Source organism: Coffea arabica, chromosome 1c, assembly GCF_036785885.1.
Source record: "Coffea arabica cultivar ET-39 chromosome 1c, Coffea Arabica ET-39 HiFi, whole genome shotgun sequence".
NCBI classification, from domain to species: domain Eukaryota; kingdom Viridiplantae; phylum Streptophyta; class Magnoliopsida; order Gentianales; family Rubiaceae; genus Coffea; species Coffea arabica.
Window position 1 is genome coordinate 1,209,431 of NC_092310.1, and position 19,374 is coordinate 1,228,804.

General features: G+C 37.1%; 2 non-coding genes across 2 annotated transcripts; both read left to right on the forward strand.

The window, feature by feature from the left end:
* Positions 1-4,669: 4,669 nt before the first annotated feature.
* LOC140006806 (small nucleolar RNA R71) lies at positions 4,670-4,776 on the forward strand. Its single transcript, XR_011814646.1, has one exon. It is a non-coding gene; the product is annotated as a small nucleolar RNA R71 (small nucleolar RNA).
* Positions 4,777-13,557: 8,781 nt separating this feature from the next.
* LOC140006807 (small nucleolar RNA R71) lies at positions 13,558-13,664 on the forward strand. The gene has a single exon (XR_011814647.1). It is a non-coding gene; the product is annotated as a small nucleolar RNA R71 (small nucleolar RNA).
* The last annotated feature ends 5,710 nt before the right edge of the window (positions 13,665-19,374 follow it).

Genomic DNA, 19,374 nt, shown 5'->3' on the forward strand with positions numbered 1-19,374 from the left:
AAAAGCCGCTGCCAATTGGTTTGTGGCGGAGGAGGAGGTGGTGCTGCAGTAGATGGTCCAGCTTCCTCGCGACCATGTCTAGCCTTCTGTCTCCGTTCCTGAACAGGGCGTGGAATGTCCCCCGTGCCAATACCAAGCCGACGAAGAGTAGTAAGAGTCATTTCAGCTCGTGGAGGAACATTCTCCCGCCTCATGCCTTCCAAGCGAACCTCAAAACGGGGGAAGATTAAAGTCAGTAGACGAGGAAATGATAATTTGAAAGAAGTTGTCTTACGCCTCGCCGTAGACCGAATGTGGCTAATGATGATGTTAGGCAGCGAAATGTGAGCATATGGAGACGTCCGGTTATGGAACATGTAATCCAAGAAGTAGATATCGCTCTTGCGAACCTCCGTGTGCCCCGTCTTCTTAGGAATAACATTGTGAGCCACTATATAAATGATAAGACGATGACGAGGTTCGAACACATTCGCCAATATGGTCTCCTTCCTTGTAGAGCGAAAAGGTTGGTACTCGAGACCAAATCTGGCCATGGCCAATGATGGATCCCACCTCCTATTCGGGGGAACAAACTCCTTCTTCAGATCTACTGGACGTCCGTCATCCATACACCCCACAATAGCAGCCAAATCTTGACGTGACAAGACGATTCGTCTTCCACGCACCCAGGACTCAACCATTTCTCCACTGTGGCGCGTCTTACTCTCAATGTTGGCGTAAAACTCGCGCACCAAGTCGGGGTAGTAATGGTTTGGTAAGGTGAGAATCGGAGCCCATCCTAGCTGAGCAAAAGCCTCTGAGATGTTATACATCATCTCAACTGTTGGGTTGACATGCATCTCGAACAGGAATTCCAAGTTAGCATGCTCCTCATGCCATTCTTGATTCCTGCGAGTATTGAACCTAGCACTGTCAAATACCGATCTACCCGCTCCACGGGAGCTGCCCTCACCAGGCTGTCGACTAACCGGTGGCGGAGAAGGTGAACTCTCCTCCTCAGACACGTCCATCTCTTCATTAACCTCTCTCTCCTCACTACTAGAGGATGAAAGTACCGCTCTTCTTCCCCTTGGCATAGTACCTAAAAGAAAATGTTACAATTAACCACATGTATTTAGACACACTGCGCAATTTGGCAATGAATATCCGAAAATGATCCAAATAATCTCTAAAGTGTCCTTGCAAGTGATAATTCGTCCAATAACTAATGTAAAAGACCGAATCAAGAAGAGCCATAATTTTTGCCAAAAATTGTTCAAAATCACCAATTGAAACAAGATATTGAATAATTATAACCCAATCAGTGAAATTAACAATAATTATGATTATAACTATTTAGAATTAACAATAATAACATGCCTTTAGCTATAATCATGTTTAAGCAAAAATTAAACCAATTAACTCACTAAATCAACCATATTACTCAATATACACAATGCACATGCCCAATCATCATCAACTAACCATCCTTAACCATAATTAATCATCACCAATGGCTCAAAAACATCCTAGTTCCTTTTTCCAATTTCGTCTAAATATAGCAATTGTGAATTTTAAAGTAATAATGACCAACAAATTGCTACATTTAAACTCATAAACATACTTAAACAATCTCAATAAGCATGAATAAATTCAAAAATAGTCAAATACATCATTAAATTTTCGACATTAAAAGATGTCAGATAGCTCAGGAAAAAAAAATATAACTTTCTAAAATCAAAAGATTTGATGAAGAAACTTACCTCAATCACGTAGAAGGATGTTTGGTGATGCTAAAATTGCAAAAAGCCCTATAAAACAAACTCCAATTGACCTCCAATTGAAGAAATTAGAGTTGAAGAACCCTAACCTTCAATCCTTCAAAAACTGAATTTAAGGTGTTTTTCTTGGATTTTAATCAGTTAAAAAGGTTGTATGAAGCTCAAAAAGTGTTGGGTTGATGATTTCTAGCAAGATTATGGAGTAAAAATGAAGATTTGTGAGGTAGTTAGAAGGAAAAAGGAAAAACGCGGCTGGAAAAATTGGAGAAGTGAAGAAATGTTCTGGAAATCGCGTTTTTGAAGCAGAAAAGTGAACCGCAAACGCGACTAAAAACGCGCCTTAAACGCGCGTTTTTAAAGCCGCGTTTTTTGCACAAATCTCGCAGAATTGAAAACGCGGTTACGTATGAAAACGCGACTTAAAGTCGCGTTTATCTGTGTCGCGTTTTCCAGTTTTGCTCAGGCGAGAAAACGCGATTTCCTCCAAAACGCGACTTTAAGTCGCGTTTTAAAGGCGCGTTTTCTGTTCTGCAGGCTCAGAATTGAAAACGCGATTCTGAGAAACGCGACTTATAGTCGCGTTTTCTTGGAAAACGCATTTTCTGCTTCGATTTTTGGCAGAATTTCAACTTTTGAAAAATTACAAAAGGTACCCCAATGACTCAAAATGCATCATAGATCATTTGTTTGCCAATTTTAATGACTGGAACAAATGTAAAACATTAAAAACATGCATTTTACCCCTTTATAATGAATCAAAAACACCTTTAACGCAAATCGAGGGGTTGAGTTGTTTGATCAAAGTTCGCCTTTTTTGTACTCAATTGGTCATCCTTGCCTTCAATTGCCACCCTACATTACAAAAACAGCAATGTAGCTAAAACATTGATTCAAACCACAAAATCACACCAAGTTAACAAATATAACCTAAATATTGGGTTGCCTCCCAATTAGCGCTTTTGTTTATAGTCGTTGGCTCGACTGAAAAAGTTGAATCACTTTAGAGCATTAGAGAGAGATTTTCTCCCCATGGGTCGAAACTCCAGAGCCAATCCACCATGTGGTGAACCATGCATTGATCTTCATAATCCAATTTCCTCAAATGCCAAGGAGGAATATTAGACTTGTCATAGAGAGGCTCAACTTCACCTTGGAGTGGATTTTGCTTGTCTTTTCTGAATTGGCTCAACTTTTCACCATTTTCTTCATGGAATGGCGAATTTATTAAGCCAACTTCCATCCTTATCTTCTCCTCCTTTGTTCCTACACCATGAAAGTTAGTACCAAGGACATTTATAATTTTAACTTCTTCGGTCCTTTCTTGGTTAACCTTTTCATCAGATGGCATATTAGAAACAAGAGCAGTAGGCTCTATACTCCCATCTTTATTATCCAAATTGAATTCCAATTCCTCACCATTAACCCGTAATATAAGCTTACCTTTTTCTACATCAATTATAGTTCGTGCAGTGGCTAAAAACGGTCGTCCTAGAATAATTGGCATTCTCACATCTTCTTCAATATCTAAGACAACAAAATCCACAGGTATTATAGATTGTCTTACCTTTATGAGCACATTTTCCAAAATACCCATGGGACGTGTGATTGACCGATCCGCCAATTGCAATGTAATATTGGTAGCTTTTAGCTCTTGAAGTCCCAATCTCCGGGCAACCGATAACGGCATAAGTGACACACTTGCACCTAAATCACATAAAGCATTAGAAAAATGCAATTGACCAATAGTGCAAGGAATAGAAAAACTTCCCGGATCTTTCAATTTAGGAGGGAGTTTATTCTTAATCAATGCACTACACTTTTCCGTTAATGCTATCATCTCATTATCTACAATTTTCCTCTTCTTTGACATGTTGTCTTTCAAGAAACGTGCATAAGAGGGAATCTGTGTTATAGCATCAATGAAAGGAATGTTAATGTGCAATTGTTTAAACATTTTGAAGAACTTTTCAAACTCCCGATCCTGTCCATCTTTCTTCAACCTGTGAGGAAAAGGTATCACATTAGAATTTAATTTGGGATGAAGTGCATCAATATCAATGATAACATGATCAGTTTGACTTTCTTGCTCCCCTTCAATTGCTTGCTTCTCGTCTTTTTCACAACCTGAATTTTCAAAATCGAATCCCTCAACCGTTTTACCGCTTCTAAGAATGATTGCATTGACATGCTCTCTCGGATTCACTTCGGTTTTACTTGGTAATTCACCAGGGTTTCTATTGTTGATCACATTGGCAATTTGACCAATTTGAACCTCCAAGTTTCTGTACATCCCAGCTAATTGGTCCAACCGCCCCTCAACTCGCTCGAATCTATCCGAAGTCACCTTAGCAAGTTTTTCCACCGCGATCCACCAACTTGGTTTAGTTTCAGCCTGTGGTTGCCTTGGTTGAAATCCCGGCGGATTGGTTGGCCTTTGTTGATTGCCTTGATCTTTCCATCCAAAGTTTGGATGATTTCTCCACCCCGGATTGTAAGTATTCGAGTAGGGATTATTTGGAGCATTTCGGTTGTAATTATTGACAAATTGTACCTGCTCAGAATCAACACACTCATTAATATCATGTTCACCTCCACAGAAAGAGCAACAAGCTACGTGTGCATTAGATGAACTTGGACCAACTCCACCTTGTCTACTTAGCAATTTCATCACATTATTCATTTGAGCACTCAGCATATTGAGAGTGTCCATTTCTATCATACTTGCGTGACGTCTTGTATTACCTCTCTCATTGGCCCATTGGTAGTTATTTGCTGCCATTTCTTCTATCAAATTATGAGCTTCTTGGGGTGATTTACCCATTAAAGCTCCACCTGCAGCTGCATCGATTATAGTTTTAGTAGAAAAAACTAAACCATTATAGAAGGTTTGTATGATTAACCACTCCGGCAGTCCATGATGTGGACATTTCCGAAGCAAATCTCTAAACCTTTCCCATGCCTCATATAATGATTCACCTTCCATTTGGCTAAAACTAGTGATATCCATTCTTAGTTTAGCAGTCTTACCTGGTGGAAAATACTTGTTTAAGAATGCTCTTGATAAATCATCCCATCCGGTGAAAGTATTAGGAGCATGAGAGTGTAGCCAAAGTTTGGCCTTATCTCTCAATGAAAATGGGAGCAACCGTAACCTTATAGCATCATCACTAACTCCATTCATTTTAATTGTATCACATATTTCCAAGAATGTAGCTAAGTGTGTATTAGGATCTTCTACTGCATTACCTCCAAATTGAGATTGTTGAACCATTTGAATAAGTGATGGTTTAATCTCAAAATTGTTAGCATTTACCGTAGGCCTTACTATACTTGTTTGAGATCCTTGTGTTCCCGGTAGAGCAAAATCTCGTAGAACTCGCCTATTTGCTTCATTTTCAGCCATTTCTTCTTCAAATGGTAGTTCTATCAAAATTTCCTCTATCGGTTGCCAAATCTCTTGTTCCTCTTGCTGTTGTGTGTGCCTCCTTTGTCTACGTAGTGTCATCTCAATTTCTGGATCGAAAGGTGCGACTTCTCGAGACTCCCGGTGCATACACTACAAACAGAAATAAGGGATATTATGCAACTTCAATGGTAAAAAAAAACTGATTACAATATAAGATTAAATATAATCTAAAAAATAAAGCTGTCTAAATTAATAAAGATGATTAGGCTCTAATATTGCCGCTCCCCGGCAACGGCGCCAAAAACTTGACGGGTGTTTACTATAAGTGCAAGTTTAATTCCGAATTATACCCGTTTTTTCTGCAAGTATACAGGCCAAAAGCGTAGTATTGGGTATGTATCGGGTCGATCCCACGAGGAGCAATTAGAACAATTATTAGATACTAATTTACTCTATTATTTAGACTCACAATAAATTTGAGCAGAAAATTCAGAATTTAATTCAACTACAAAAATTCTTAGCTAGATAATTGCAATTCACAATAGGAGTAGAATTCACTAAATATTAAGATCTAGGGATGTAGATTCCACCTATAATACAAAAGATCTAAAACGAATGAATTTAACACTTGTTACTACTCTTGTTTAACCAAGGATTCATTTCCAACAATACCAAAATCACATTCTCATGATAATAATGGGTTAAAACAGATTAGTTTTCCCTAATCTCTTGGTAAATACTAAATCTGTTTTGTGCACACAGGAAATGTAAATTTCATCCACTTGAATGTATTTCTATTCTCATGAATATACTACTCAAGCTCTACTTATGTCATTCCATTATTTTTACCATTTCTCAATGAGTAAAAACAACTACAAACCTGCTATTGGTGATCAAACAACAACAAGTAATCCAACATACACAAGTAGATAGGTTAATATATACAAGATATAACAAGTATAAATCACAATCACTTCATATCACTTGACCATAAGCTTCATCTACTCCCTAGATTAAGGAAATTAGCTACTCATGAATGATGAAAAACTCAGAACTTCATTAATGCAAATCATCATGAATTACAAATACAAAAAGAGTAAAGAAAGTCTTAGCCAAGATATGGTGAAGCCTTCCAAAAATCTCCTTTGTCTTGAACTTAGATGATTACAAGATGAAACCTCAATTGCCCCTTGCAAGTACCTAGCTAGAGAAAATATGTTTTTCTGTAAGAAGCTAAGCTACGTATGGCTCCCAGACCTCTCTCAATGTCTCAGCATAAAAACTACTCAAAGGCTCTATTTTTCCAAGTCAAATTCTATCCTTTGATTCTCAAATCTGCACTTTGTTAGCATAGTCAAAAACCAATATTTTTGACTTGAAAATAAGCCATCTTTACTGCCCTTTTGTCTTCTGAGGCATGTGCACCGAATTCTCTTGCAGATTGTAGCTGGAAAGTAGTTTGAACATAAGAGAATTGACTGAGCAAATTGCAGAATTACGGCCAGAAAACGCGCCTACACAAAACGCGGTTACAAGTCACGTTTTGTGTACTCGCGTATTCACTTTGGCCTTAATTCATCTGCGATTTTCTCTGTCATAAATGCCGAACTGGCTTTTGTACAAAACACCAAAGTTGTAACCCTTTGAATTAGCTTTCCAATTCTCTAAAAATCATCCAGATCGGAGTTGTGCAGCCTGAGATATGGTCGAAATACTATCACCTGGTCAAACCTCTGTTTCCAGTTTCGACCACAGAGTGCAGCTTCTGTATTCCGACTTTTTGTCCACGAAAATGGCAGAATTGGATTTCGATGTCTTCATACGAATTGTAGGTCTCTTTCTTAGCTTAAAAATGGTATAAAGATCACCTTAATCCGATAAGTGTAGCTCCAGATATGATCAAAATACTGAAGAGTGTCAAAACTGATTTGTCTTGCATTTCCTCACTTGAACGTTTTTCACTTCATTCTTCTTGTTACCACTTGAATTCATCACCAACTTTCTATTTTTCATCTCATTTGACATCCTTTGGTGATTGAATCATCATTCCTGCATAAAAATGAAGTTTTTATCATTAAAATCACTAAAAATGCAATATTATCCACTTTTACCAAAAATATATAATTTTACCAAAAATCTCTTTATTTTATTTATAAAACTAGATAATCAACTCAAAATTAACTAATAAAATGCACTTAAAAATACGTAAAATAAACTCTTATCAAATACCCCCACACTTGAATCATTGCTTGTCCTCAAGCAATATAAAATTCCAACCATCAATGATCCAAAAATTTGAAAATAAACATATGTAGTATTTCAACTCCGTTTCCTTAAATCAAGGTAAATAACCCTTATGTGATCTTTTAATTAACCTCAAGTACTCATAATATCAAGCAAAGAAGAGCCAAGTATACCATAATTTTACTAATTTAACTCAATTTCTCATTTTTACCCAATTTTACAAGCAAGCAACTCATATAGTCAATAAAGATGCTAACTAATCTCATGATCAACTTCTTTATTTTTCTTAAAGAGGGATTTATTTTCTTTTATTTTCTTTTTTCTTTTTTCTTTTTTTTAAATATATTTTAAGAGTTAAATACTACTTAAGTTGTGAAAAATACCTTTTGACGCGAAGATCGACATTTTTAGATGAAGATCACCGGTTACTCAATATTTCACATACTCAAGTTGCTTTTCATACTCTTAATTCAAGTACCGTTTTACGCGAAAGTCGACATTTGTAGATGAAGACTCCCGGTTACTAAGTACAAGAACCATTGGAGTAGAATAACTCTTTTCTTTTCTTTTTTTATACAAAATATATATATATATATATATATATAGAGAGAAATAATAAAATTCCCTCTAAAAAGCAATCATGAGAAGAGAGTAACACTTATTGACCATATTAATTCCTTAACTTGTAAAATCAAATAAAAAGAAGAAATTTCATCAAATATGCAAAATTTAGGCATAATTTTCTCTACTTTACTAGATATACTTTCCTACAAATGTCAAAATTATAATCACATAATAATCAATTCCAAGTTAACTGAGAAAAGAAGTTTCAAAACCACATATATCTATTTCAAAAAGGATAAGTGACAAAATTTTATTTGTTTATTTATAATTTATATATATATATATATATATATATATATATATAAGTATAAGGTTTTGGAAAAATTTTGACAGAGTTTCCCTTTAAAAGTGGACTAAACTCCCTGCCAGCAACCACAAGAAACACAATTTAAGCACAAGAATTATATCTAACACAACTAAAATCACAAGTACCACACATTTCTTCCCCCACATTTAGAATACACATTGTCCTCAATGTGTAGGGAAAGAAAAGAAAAGAAACAAAAGAAAGGAACAAGTGACTCCCCAAGTGATATGGCTGTGGTCCAGTGAAGCCTTGAAGCATGAGTCATCGACCGCTCAACCATCTATAGTCAACGACCTACTAGTTACTGCCACAAGTTCCAATATTCAAAATAAGGAATGTAAGTTAACATTTTTCAAACAAAAGATAAAAATAACATGCAAACAAGCAAACAAAAGAAAAGCCAGCCAAAGGGCAGCCTCAATCATCCTCTTCATTGTCATCTTCATCATTATCGACGGGAGGTGGATGTAAGCCTAGATGATGTTCAATGCGGTCCAGGCGAGTATCTAGTCGGGCTAAATGATGGTCGATGTCATCCAAGCGGCCGAAAAGCCGCTGCCAATTGGTTTGTGGCGGAGGAGGAGGTGGTGCTGCAGTAGATGGTCCAGCTTCCTCGCGACCATGTCTAGCCTTCTGTCTCCGTTCCTGAACAGGGCGTGGAATGTCCCCCGTGCCAATACCAAGCCGACGAAGAGTAGTAAGAGTCATTTCAGCTCGTGGAGGAACATTCTCCCGCCTCATGCCTTCCAAGCGAACCTCAAAACGGGGGAAGATTAAAGTCAGTAGACGAGGAAATGATAATTTGAAAGAAGTTGTCTTACGCCTCGCCGTAGACCGAATGTGGCTAATGATGATGTTAGGCAGCGAAATGTGAGCATATGGAGACGTCCGGTTATGGAACATGTAATCCAAGAAGTAGATATCGCTCTTGCGAACCTCCGTGTGCCCCGTCTTCTTAGGAATAACATTGTGAGCCACTATATAAATGATAAGACGATGACGAGGTTCGAACACATTCGCCAATATGGTCTCCTTCCTTGTAGAGCGAAAAGGTTGGTACTCGAGACCAAATCTGGCCATGGCCAATGATGGATCCCACCTCCTATTCGGGGGAACAAACTCCTTCTTCAGATCTACTGGACGTCCGTCATCCATACACCCCACAATAGCAGCCAAATCTTGACGTGACAAGACGATTCGTCTTCCACGCACCCAGGACTCAACCATTTCTCCACTGTGGCGCGTCTTACTCTCAATGTTGGCGTAAAACTCGCGCACCAAGTCGGGGTAGTAATGGTTTGGTAAGGTGAGAATCGGAGCCCATCCTAGCTGAGCAAAAGCCTCTGAGATGTTATACATCATCTCAACTGTTGGGTTGACATGCATCTCGAACAGGAATTCCAAGTTAGCATGCTCCTCATGCCATTCTTGATTCCTGCGAGTATTGAACCTAGCACTGTCAAATACCGATCTACCCGCTCCACGGGAGCTGCCCTCACCAGGCTGTCGACTAACCGGTGGCGGAGAAGGTGAACTCTCCTCCTCAGACACGTCCATCTCTTCATTAACCTCTCTCTCCTCACTACTAGAGGATGAAAGTACCGCTCTTCTTCCCCTTGGCATAGTACCTAAAAGAAAATGTTACAATTAACCACATGTATTTAGACACACTGCGCAATTTGGCAATGAATATCCGAAAATGATCCAAATAATCTCTAAAGTGTCCTTGCAAGTGATAATTCGTCCAATAACTAATGTAAAAGACCGAATCAAGAAGAGCCATAATTTTTGCCAAAAATTGTTCAAAATCACCAATTGAAACAAGATATTGAATAATTATAACCCAATCAGTGAAATTAACAATAATTATGATTATAACTATTTAGAATTAACAATAATAACATGCCTTTAGCTATAATCATGTTTAAGCAAAAATTAAACCAATTAACTCACTAAATCAACCATATTACTCAATATACACAATGCACATGCCCAATCATCATCAACTAACCATCCTTAACCATAATTAATCATCACCAATGGCTCAAAAACATCCTAGTTCCTTTTTCCAATTTCGTCTAAATATAGCAATTGTGAATTTTAAAGTAATAATGACCAACAAATTGCTACATTTAAACTCATAAACATACTTAAACAATCTCAATAAGCATGAATAAATTCAAAAATAGTCAAATACATCATTAAATTTTCGACATTAAAAGATGTCAGATAGCTCAGGAAAAAAAAATATAACTTTCTAAAATCAAAAGATTTGATGAAGAAACTTACCTCAATCACGTAGAAGGATGTTTGGTGATGCTAAAATTGCAAAAAGCCCTATAAAACAAACTCCAATTGACCTCCAATTGAAGAAATTAGAGTTGAAGAACCCTAACCTTCAATCCTTCAAAAACTGAATTTAAGGTGTTTTTCTTGGATTTTAATCAGTTAAAAAGGTTGTATGAAGCTCAAAAAGTGTTGGGTTGATGATTTCTAGCAAGATTATGGAGTAAAAATGAAGATTTGTGAGGTAGTTAGAAGGAAAAAGGAAAAACGCGGCTGGAAAAATTGGAGAAGTGAAGAAATGTTCTGGAAATCGCGTTTTTGAAGCAGAAAAGTGAACCGCAAACGCGACTAAAAACGCGCCTTAAACGCGCGTTTTTAAAGCCGCGTTTTTTGCACAAATCTCGCAGAATTGAAAACGCGGTTACGTATGAAAACGCGACTTAAAGTCGCGTTTATCTGTGTCGCGTTTTCCAGTTTTGCTCAGGCGAGAAAACGCGATTTCCTCCAAAACGCGACTTTAAGTCGCGTTTTAAAGGCGCGTTTTCTGTTCTGCAGGCTCAGAATTGAAAACGCGATTCTGAGAAACGCGACTTATAGTCGCGTTTTCTTGGAAAACGCATTTTCTGCTTCGATTTTTGGCAGAATTTCAACTTTTGAAAAATTACAAAAGGTACCCCAATGACTCAAAATGCATCATAGATCATTTGTTTGCCAATTTTAATGACTGGAACAAATGTAAAACATTAAAAACATGCATTTTACCCCTTTATAATGAATCAAAAACACCTTTAACGCAAATCGAGGGGTTGAGTTGTTTGATCAAAGTTCGCCTTTTTTGTACTCAATTGGTCATCCTTGCCTTCAATTGCCACCCTACATTACAAAAACAGCAATGTAGCTAAAACATTGATTCAAACCACAAAATCACACCAAGTTAACAAATATAACCTAAATATTGGGTTGCCTCCCAATTAGCGCTTTTGTTTATAGTCGTTGGCTCGACTGAAAAAGTTGAATCACTTTAGAGCATTAGAGAGAGATTTTCTCCCCATGGGTCGAAACTCCAGAGCCAATCCACCATGTGGTGAACCATGCATTGATCTTCATAATCCAATTTCCTCAAATGCCAAGGAGGAATATTAGACTTGTCATAGAGAGGCTCAACTTCACCTTGGAGTGGATTTTGCTTGTCTTTTCTGAATTGGCTCAACTTTTCACCATTTTCTTCATGGAATGGCGAATTTATTAAGCCAACTTCCATCCTTATCTTCTCCTCCTTTGTTCCTACACCATGAAAGTTAGTACCAAGGACATTTATAATTTTAACTTCTTCGGTCCTTTCTTGGTTAACCTTTTCATCAGATGGCATATTAGAAACAAGAGCAGTAGGCTCTATACTCCCATCTTTATTATCCAAATTGAATTCCAATTCCTCACCATTAACCCGTAATATAAGCTTACCTTTTTCTACATCAATTATAGTTCGTGCAGTGGCTAAAAACGGTCGTCCTAGAATAATTGGCATTCTCACATCTTCTTCAATATCTAAGACAACAAAATCCACAGGTATTATAGATTGTCTTACCTTTATGAGCACATTTTCCAAAATACCCATGGGACGTGTGATTGACCGATCCGCCAATTGCAATGTAATATTGGTAGCTTTTAGCTCTTGAAGTCCCAATCTCCGGGCAACCGATAACGGCATAAGTGACACACTTGCACCTAAATCACATAAAGCATTAGAAAAATGCAATTGACCAATAGTGCAAGGAATAGAAAAACTTCCCGGATCTTTCAATTTAGGAGGGAGTTTATTCTTAATCAATGCACTACACTTTTCCGTTAATGCTATCATCTCATTATCTACAATTTTCCTCTTCTTTGACATGTTGTCTTTCAAGAAACGTGCATAAGAGGGAATCTGTGTTATAGCATCAATGAAAGGAATGTTAATGTGCAATTGTTTAAACATTTTGAAGAACTTTTCAAACTCCCGATCCTGTCCATCTTTCTTCAACCTGTGAGGAAAAGGTATCACATTAGAATTTAATTTGGGATGAAGTGCATCAATATCAATGATAACATGATCAGTTTGACTTTCTTGCTCCCCTTCAATTGCTTGCTTCTCGTCTTTTTCACAACCTGAATTTTCAAAATCGAATCCCTCAACCGTCTTACCGCTTCTAAGAATGATTGCATTGACATGCTCTCTCGGATTCACTTCGGTTTTACTTGGTAATTCACCAGGGTTTCTATTGTTGATCACATTGGCAATTTGACCAATTTGAACCTCCAAGTTTCTGTACATCCCAGCTAATTGGTCCAACCGCCCCTCAACTCGCTCGAATCTATCCGAAGTCACCTTAGCAAGTTTTTCCACCGCGATCCACCAACTTGGTTTAGTTTCAGCCTGTGGTTGCCTTGGTTGAAATCCCGGCGGATTGGTTGGCCTTTGTTGATTGCCTTGATCTTTCCATCCAAAGTTTGGATGATTTCTCCACCCCGGATTGTAAGTATTCGAGTAGGGATTATTTGGAGCATTTCGGTTGTAATTATTGACAAATTGTACCTGCTCAGAATCAACACACTCATTAATATCATGTTCACCTCCACAGAAAGAGCAACAAGCTACGTGTGCATTAGATGAACTTGGACCAACTCCACCTTGTCTACTTAGCAATTTCATCACATTATTCATTTGAGCACTCAGCATATTGAGAGTGTCCATTTCTATCATACTTGCGTGACGTCTTGTATTACCTCTCTCATTGGCCCATTGGTAGTTATTTGCTGCCATTTCTTCTATCAAATTATGAGCTTCTTGGGGTGATTTACCCATTAAAGCTCCACCTGCAGCTGCATCGATTATAGTTTTAGTAGAAAAAACTAAACCATTATAGAAGGTTTGTATGATTAACCACTCCGGCAGTCCATGATGTGGACATTTCCGAAGCAAATCTCTAAACCTTTCCCATGCCTCATATAATGATTCACCTTCCATTTGGCTAAAACTAGTGATATCCATTCTTAGTTTAGCAGTCTTACCTGGTGGAAAATACTTGTTTAAGAATGCTCTTGATAAATCATCCCATCCGGTGAAAGTATTAGGAGCATGAGAGTGTAGCCAAAGTTTGGCCTTATCTCTCAATGAAAATGGGAGCAACCGTAACCTTATAGCATCATCACTAACTCCATTCATTTTAATTGTATCACATATTTCCAAGAATGTAGCTAAGTGTGTATTAGGATCTTCTACTGCATTACCTCCAAATTGAGATTGTTGAACCATTTGAATAAGTGATGGTTTAATCTCAAAATTGTTAGCATTTACCGTAGGCCTTACTATACTTGTTTGAGATCCTTGTGTTCCCGGTAGAGCAAAATCTCGTAGAACTCGCCTATTTGCTTCATTTTCAGCCATTTCTTCTTCAAATGGTAGTTCTATCAAAATTTCCTCTATCGGTTGCCAAATCTCTTGTTCCTCTTGCTGTTGTGTGTGCCTCCTTTGTCTACGTAGTGTCATCTCAATTTCTGGATCGAAAGGTGCGACTTCTCGAGACTCCCGGTGCATACACTACAAACAGAAATAAGGGATATTATGCAACTTCAATGGTAAAAAAAAACTGATTACAATATAAGATTAAATATAATCTAAAAAATAAAGCTGTCTAAATTAATAAAGATGATTAGGCTCTAATATTGCCGCTCCCCGGCAACGGCGCCAAAAACTTGACGGGTGTTTACTATAAGTGCAAGTTTAATTCCGAATTATACCCGTTTTTTCTGCAAGTATACAGGCCAAAAGCGTAGTATTGGGTATGTATCGGGTCGATCCCACGAGGAGCAATTAGAACAATTATTAGATACTAATTTACTCTATTATTTAGACTCACAATAAATTTGAGCAGAAAATTCAGAATTTAATTCAACTACAAAAATTCTTAGCTAGATAATTGCAATTCACAATAGGAGTAGAATTCACTAAATATTAAGATCTAGGGATGTAGATTCCACCTATAATACAAAAGATCTAAAACGAATGAATTTAACACTTGTTACTACTCTTGTTTAACCAAGGATTCATTTCCAACAATACCAAAATCACATTCTCATGATAATAATGGGTTAGAACAGATTAGTTTTCCCTAATCTCTTGGTAAATACTAAATCTGTTTTGTGCACACAGGAAATGTAAATTTCATCCACTTGAATGTATTTCTATTCTCATGAATATACTACTCAAGCTCTACTTATGTCATTCCATTATTTTTACCATTTCTCAATGAGTAAAAACAACTACAAACCTGCTATTGGTGATCAAACAACAACAAGTAATCCAACATACACAAGTAGATAGGTTAATATATACAAGATATAACAAGTATAAATCACAATCACTTCATATCACTTGACCATAAGCTTCATCTACTCCCTAGATTAAGGAAATTAGCTACTCATGAATGATGAAAAACTCAGAACTTCATTAATGCAAATCATCATGAATTACAAATACAAAAAGAGTAAAGAAAGTCTTAGCCAAGATATGGTGAAGCCTTCCAAAAATCTCCTTTGTCTTGAACTTAGATGATTACAAGATGAAACCTCAATTGCCCCTTGCAAGTACCTAGCTAGAGAAAATATGTTTTTCTGTAAGAAGCTAAGCTACGTATGGCTCCCAGACCTCTCTCAATGTCTCAGCATAAAAACTACTCAAAGGCTCTATTTTTCCAAGTCAAATTCTATCCTTTGATTCTCAAATCTGCACTTTGTTAGCATAGTCAAAAACCAATATTTTTGACTTGAAAATAAGCCATCTTTACTGCCCTTTTGTCTTCTGAGGCATGTGCACCGAATTCTCTTGCAGATTGTAGCTGGAAAGTAGTTTGAACATAAGAGAATTGACTGAGCAAATTGCAGAATTACGGCCAGAAAACGCGCCTACACAAAACGCGGTTACAAGTCACGTTTTGTGTACTCGCGTATTCACTTTGGCCTTAATTCATCTGCGATTTTCTCTGTCATAAATGCCGAACTGGCTTTTGTACAAAACACCAAAGTTGTAACCCTTTGAATTAGCTTTCCAATTCTCTAAAAATCATCCAGATCGGAGTTGTGCAGCCTGAGATATGGTCGAAATACTATCACCTGGTCAAACCTCTGTTTCCAGTTTCGACCACAGAGTGCAGCTTCTGTATTCCGACTTTTTGTCCACGAAAATGGCAGAATTGGATTTCGATGTCTTCATACGAATTGTAGGTCTCTTTCTTAGCTTAAAAATGGTATAAAGATCACCTTAATCCGATAAGTGTAGCTCCAGATATGATCAAAATACTGAAGAGTGTCAAAACTGATTTGTCTTGCATTTCCTCACTTGAACGTTTTTCACTTCATTCTTCTTGTTACCACTTGAATTCATCACCAACTTTCTATTTTTCATCTCATTTGACATCCTTTGGTGATTGAATCATCATTCCTGCATAAAAATGAAGTTTTTATCATTAAAATCACTAAAAATGCAATATTATCCACTTTTACCAAAAATATATAATTTTACCAAAAATCTCTTTATTTTATTTATAAAACTAGATAATCAACTCAAAATTAACTAATAAAATGCACTTAAAAATACGTAAAATAAACTCTTATCAAATACCCCCACACTTGAATCATTGCTTGTCCTCAAGCAATATAAAATTCCAACCATCAATGATCCAAAAATTTGAAAATAAACATATGTAGTATTTCAACTCCGTTTCCTTAAATCAAGGTAAATAACCCTTATGTGATCTTTTAATTAACCTCAAGTACTCATAATATCAAGCAAAGAAGAGCCAAGTATACCATAATTTTACTAATTTAACTCAATTTCTCATTTTTACCCAATTTTACAAGCAAGCAACTCATATAGTCAATAAAGATGCTAACTAATCTCATGATCAACTTCTTTATTTTTCTTAAAGAGGGATTTATTTTCTTTTATTTTCTTTTTTCTTTTTTCTTTTTTTTAAATATATTTTAAGAGTTAAATACTACTTAAGTTGTGAAAAATACCTTTTGACGCGAAGATCGACATTTTTAGATGAAGATCACCGGTTACTCAATATTTCACATACTCAAGTTGCTTTTCATACTCTTAATTCAAGTACCGTTTTACGCGAAAGTCGACATTTGTAGATGAAGACTCCCGGTTACTAAGTACAAGAACCATTGGAGTAGAATAACTCTTTTCTTTTCTTTTTTTATACAAAATATATATATATATATATATATATATAGAGAGAAATAATAAAATTCCCTCTAAAAAGCAATCATGAGAAGAGAGTAACACTTATTGACCATATTAATTCCTTAACTTGTAAAATCAAATAAAAAGAAGAAATTTCATCAAATATGCAAAATTTAGGCATAATTTTCTCTACTTTACTAGATATACTTTCCTACAAATGTCAAAATTATAATCACATAATAATCAATTCCAAGTTAACTGAGAAAAGAAGTTTCAAAACCACATATATCTATTTCAAAAAGGATAAGTGACAAAATTTTATTTGTTTATTTATAATTATATATATATATATATATATATATATATATATAAGTATAAGGTTTTGGAAAAATTTTGACAGAGTTTCCCTTTAAAAGTGGACTAAACTCCCTGCCAGCAACCACAAGAAACACAATTTAAGCACAAGAATTATATCTAACACAACTAAAATCACAAGTACCACACATTTCTTCCCCCACATTTAGAATACACATTGTCCTCAATGTGTAGGGAAAGAAAAGAAAAGAAACAAAAGAAAGGAACAAGTGACTCCCCAAGTGATATGGCTGTGGTCCAGTGAAGCCTTGAAGCATGAGTCATCGACCGCTCAACCATCTATAGTCAACGACCTACTAGTTACTGCCACAAGTTCCAATATTCAAAATAAGGAATGTAAGTTAACATTTTTCAAACAAAAGATAAAAATAACATGCAAACAAGCAAACAAAAGAAAAGCCAGCCAAAGGGCAGCCTCAATCATCCTCTTCATTGTCATCTTCATCATTATCGACGGGAGGTGGATGTAAGCCTAGATGATGTTCAATGCGGTCCAGGCGAGTATCTAGTCGGGCTAAATGATGGTCGATGTCATCCAAGCGGCCGAAAAGCCGCTGCCAATTGGTTTGTGGCGGAGGAGGAGGTGGTGCTGCAGTAGATGGTCCAGCTTCCTCGCGACCATGTCTAGCCTTCTGTCTCCGTTCCTGAACAGGGCGTGGAATGTCCCCCGTGCCAATACCAAGCCGACGAAGAGTAGTAAGAGTCATTTCAGCTCGTGGAGGAACATTCTCCCGCCTCATGCCTTCCAAGCGAACCTCAAAACGGGGGAAGATTAAAGTCAGTAGACGAGGAAATGATAATTTGAAAGAAGTTGTCTTACGCCTCGCCGTAGACCGAATGTGGCTAATGATGATGTTAGGCAGCGAAATGTGAGCATATGGAGACGTCCGGTTATGGAACATGTAATCCAAGAAGTAGATATCGCTCTTGCGAACCTCCGTGTGCCCCGTCTTCTTAGGAATAACATTGTGAGCCACTATATAAATGATAAGACGATGACGAGGTTCGAACACATTCGCCAATATGGTCTCCTTCCTTGTAGAGCGAAAAGGTTGGTACTCGAGACCAAATCTGGCCATGGCCAATGATGGATCCCACCTCCTATTCGGGGGAACAAACTCCTTCTTCAGATCTACTGGACGTCCGTCATCCATACACCCCACAATAGCAGCCAAATCTTGACGTGACAAGACGATTCGTCTTCCACGCACCCAGGACTCAACCATTTCTCCACTGTGGCGCGTCTTACTCTCAATGTTGGCGTAAAACTCGCGCACCAAGTCGGGGTAGTAATGGTTTGGTAAGGTGAGAATCGGAGCCCATCCTAGCTGAGCAAAAGCCTCTGAGATGTTATACATCATCTCAACTGTTGGGTTGACATGCATCTCGAACAGGAATTCCAAGTTAGCATGCTCCTCATGCCATTCTTGATTCCTGCGAGTATTGAACCTAGCACTGTCAAATACCGATCTACCCGCTCCACGGGAGCTGCCCTCACCAGGCTGTCGACTAACCGGTGGCGGAGAAGGTGAACTCTCCTCCTCAGACACGTCCATCTCTTCATTAACCTCTCTCTCCTCACTACTAGAGGATGAAAGTACCGCTCTTCTTCCCCTTGGCATAGTACCTAAAAGAAAATGTTACAATTAACCACATGTATTTAGACACACTGCGCAATTTGGCAATGAATATCCGAAAATGATCCAAATAATCTCTAAAGTGTCCTTGCAAGTGATAATTCGTCCAATAACTAATGTAAAAGACCGAATCAAGAAGAGCCATAATTTTTGCCAAAAATTGTTCAAAATCACCAATTGAAACAAGATATTGAATAATTATAACCCAATCAGTGAAATTAACAATAATTATGATTATAACTATTTAGAATTAACAATAATAACATGCCTTTAGCTATAATCATGTTTAAGCAAAAATTAAACCAATTAACTCACTAAATCAACCATATTACTCAATATACACAATGCACATGCCCAATCATCATCAACTAACCATCCTTAACCATAATTAATCATCACCAATGGCTCAAAAACATCCTAGTTCCTTTTTCCAATTTCGTCTAAATATAGCAATTGTGAATTTTAAAGTAATAATGACCAACAAATTGCTACATTTAAACTCATAA